Below are 4,154 nucleotides of genomic sequence, written 5' to 3'. Positions count from 1 at the left end.
AACCAACAGATTTCCGGTCATTTGATTTAGTTCCCTGAAAACCCCTTCCTTTGATTCTAGATGCTGCTTGGCAAATGCTTAAATGTAAGGTCAAAGGGGTTGGTCGCCTAAGAGCAAGGGTACACAGTGTACATGGAGAGCCACTGCTGCAGCCAGAAAGATGTCCAGCTGCACAGTTCCAGCGCCGTCCTGTGCCGGTTTTGGCACTCATCCGACACTTCTGTGAGCTGATTCAACTCGCTAACTCAGCAGAAATCTATTCATCTTTTTCGTTGGTGTGTTTCCTGCTCAGTTAGCAAGCTGAATCAGCTCACAGCAAGGTTCAATGAATCAGTACAAGGTGATGGAGGAAAGCACGGAGTGAGGAGTGGGGGAAGCAGGCTGTCCTTTCAGTAGAAACGAGCAGTTGTACTGCCTTCTCCATGTTGTGTAACTTCACTCTGAGGTACTTCAGTAAAATCTGGTATTCACCTTTCTGGAACTCTGGACACAGACGTACCTAAGAAAAGATTTTCCTGGTGGCCAGTTGAGGGGTGCAGCCATAGGCACTACAATTACTATGAAGAAGGCTGCTGGCAGCTAAGGATGTTACCATTGCCAGGGGCTTTCCACTGCCTCCCTGCTGCAGCTCAGGGCCCTACATCTGAACAAAGAACTCATGCCAGCACTTCTCATCTTTGCTTCAGTGCAAAGTTGGAGGGCTTGCTTTATCCCGCCATTGAATGCTGTTTGGCAAACTTGGGCTGACTTTGTGATAAAATGCACAATGAGCAGATGGCTAGCCTACCCTGTCAATTCTGCTTGTGCCTCCACCAAAGGCATAGTGAAAACTGTCTGGCAACTTCCATCATCTTTTGCATAGTGATCATGGCCTTCAGTTTTACACCTCAGGGGAGGGGAGGGGAGGGAAAGCTGAAGGGAGATGAGGAGGTTCAGCTAGGTGAAGGACCCTGTGAAAGGTTATAACAGTAATAATTTCTTTATCAGTAGAAAGGAACACAGTGGAGCCTACTATACGATGGCCCTGTACGGTTTAGAGATTTAGAATAGTATAGTCTTGACAGTAAACCTGAAGGATGAAAAATGTTAGGATGAAAACAGTCGCTGTCTTCACTGGTTTCATCCTTTGACCAACAGAAAAGCAGGGTGCTGTAGAACAGAACAGGAAAACAAGTGCAATCTTCTTTCACCGACTCCCAGCTCAGCAAGGTCAGCAAGTGTTTTTCTGAAGTGAGTTTAAAGATCAATTACCAGGTTAGAAGTAAAATCTTTTGCAATTTCTATCATTGATGAGCTCCAGAGAGAAGTCCTTTGTTAGTGGCACCCCATCGGATCACAACGCATCTTCAGATGCTGTCAGTGAACCGGAAAGCAGCAAGAGGATGTCACAGGGGGAAAGAATAATCTGAGTTTCTGAAATGAGTGCCTTGCTGGACTGCTGAATGTGGGCAAAATCTGTGATGAAATCTGCTACCCTTCCTGCTTTGCTGCCTGCTGTTGTCAGGCTTTATATCAAAGACAGGTCAAAATCTTAATCTGCATTCATCTTGTATGTCCATTGAAGATAATTAAAAAAACCCCAAACTTACTGGGGTCAGGTTTGATTTCTTCTAAATTATTTACTGGTGATAGCCTTTTTACAATTATCTGTTCTGCTGTATTTGTTTTTTTCCTGCATTATGGAACATTTGGCTAATACATATGATACAAACATGTGAATCTTCAGGGCATAACAAAATGCTCTGAGATCTTTTATTTGCTAGAAACAGTTAATAGGATGAGCAGAGGCCTACTGAGTATGAGAAAGAATGCCATAAATTACTCTCTGCTCTTTAAGAAGTAAGAACATGAAAACCATTAAACACAAAGTCCTTTATCTTGAAAGTCCCACAGACTACACGGTGGAGAAGAAAAGACTATTGCACTTCATTGTAAATATGAATGGAAACTATGAATAAACACAAATAAGATTAAATATTGCTCCTAGTATTGTTGTTGAGAAGAAGTGTCAACTTCTGGCCAAAATTTTTCTTGCACACAGAGTCCACTGAGAGATGTGGAATTAGAGCACAGAAAGGATGTGAACAAGCACAATTAATCTAAATGTGAAGTCAAATGCTGTGCATGACCGCAGGCCTCTGGTCTCATTCTTTAAGGATTCTTTTCTTACAAAACACAGGCCAAACTCTCAAATGCTGTAATAGTGCTTTCCAGATTTTCCTCCTTACTTATTAGTCTTTTCCAGACAGCACAATATACAATGCATACTAGCATTTAGAAGATCAACCTTTATTTTTTACTAGCTGGCAGATTCACTCTGAAGGTGGCTTTTTTAACTACTTCTGCCTATGAACTCAGAGGTCATAACGAAGGCAAGGTATTGGAAGATAAAAATTAGGAGATGATCATTCCAAACTGGTATTTGGATAAATAAATATTTAAACTGGCTACATATAAGCCAGAATTTTCTGATGAAGAAAGATCTCAGAAGATGTAATCATACCAAAGATTAGACTCTTAGAGGAAACATAAATGCCTTATAGAAGTGATTGTTCCCAATAAATCAAAGGCAATAGTTTTGTCCCCTTTCACTTGCAGTCACAGGAATATTATTTAAACAGTAAAGAAAACATAAGGCATTTACTGGCAATATATGACTAGTTGAGAGCTGATGACCTTCAGCTGTGCCTTTAGACATTCACCCCAACTGATTTTTAAGCTCTTGAATGGCCTGTGCTGAAACAGTCACTTCAGGAAGCAAAAATAAAAGTACAGACACAATTGATCTGTAACACAGATCTGTAACACAAAAGGGTATTGTTGATCTGTAAGGGGTATTGTTGAAGAAGTCTAAGACATTGTCTAATGAAAGAATGCTTAAATTGTCTTCCTTTTATAGCACAGATAATTGACTTGTCTCCACTCATCTATTACACCAATAATGGAACCATGTACAAGTCTCAAACTAGTCAGGACCCATTGGACCAGGATGCCAACCTACAATCGGTTAAGTGTTCCCTTTTTCTCTGAATGGTCAGATAAATAACTAGCATAATAATCATACCGAAATGGCCTGCACCGAATCCATGGGCATTCCCGTTGAAAAATCCCTGCTTCCAGGGAGTGGGGTGATTGTACAGCTCACGCGTGGGTGGAGGTATTTTATTATTCTCTGTCGCTTGACCAGGAGATGGCAGTAATTCCCTTTGCATAAATAAGAAAGCTCAAAAACGTACTCAGAAATGCAGACAAGGCGTTTAGGGGAGGGGGGGGAAGAAATTCAGAAAACAGCCTGCTAGAGCTAAGTGAATAAAATTACATTGCAGACAACATAAGGAATATAGATAAGCTCTTTTTCTTGTTTCTGTGACTATTTTCACAATTTCTTTGGTGTCTGAAAGAAAGACAAATTATTGGAAAAATATACAGCTCCCAGCGCTTTCAGTTAGGTATTATTTTTAGCACCAATCACATCTGCATATTGCAGAAAGAACAACACATTTCTAGCTGGCATTCAGCAGCTGTATGTTAATGTTATTTGTGAAAATATGCTCGAAAGCTCGTACATTAGAAAGAGCTTGAATATGCAGAAGAGACCACCTTCCCCTCAGGCGCCTCCACAGTCAAATGAACAGTATTCTTGTACCAGTGCTGTGACTCTAAAGATGCAGCTTAGCAGCACTCCTCCATGCTATTGCCCCTTTGTGCTGTATCCCTCTTCCCCCCTTGCAACTTTTAGATAGATCACATCAGTTATTGTGCTATCCTTAGAGCATATCCTGGGTGTGTTCTGTAAATCCTCTTCTGCCTCAGGCTCAGCCAACCCTTTCACCCTACTCGCATGGCTCCTGAACTTGCCTTCTGAAAGAAGCAATAGGAATTGTGTGCCTATGCCTGAAACTCTTACTCTCTCGCCTGCAAAATGCATATGCACAAAAAATTCTTTTGAAACGGTTTATATTTCCCTCATTTTGCTCAAGTTCTATTAGTATTCTACAGAGGGAATATCCAGGTAAGACTGCTGAAAGATACAGTGAATTCGGTGTGGCTATTAAAAGGTATTAATGATAACCACATTTCAAAGTCATATTTATTCTGGAAATATAAGAGTTATAAATTTATTAAATTACTGTGACAGATCCATGTGTGGTATA

Source organism: Pygoscelis adeliae, unplaced genomic scaffold (genome assembly GCF_000699105.1).
Source record: "Pygoscelis adeliae isolate BGI_AS28 unplaced genomic scaffold, ASM69910v1 Scaffold286, whole genome shotgun sequence".
NCBI lineage: Eukaryota > Metazoa > Chordata > Aves > Sphenisciformes > Spheniscidae > Pygoscelis > Pygoscelis adeliae.
The sequence above is the reverse complement of the archived record's forward strand: the minus strand, read 5'-3'. Positions refer to the sequence as shown.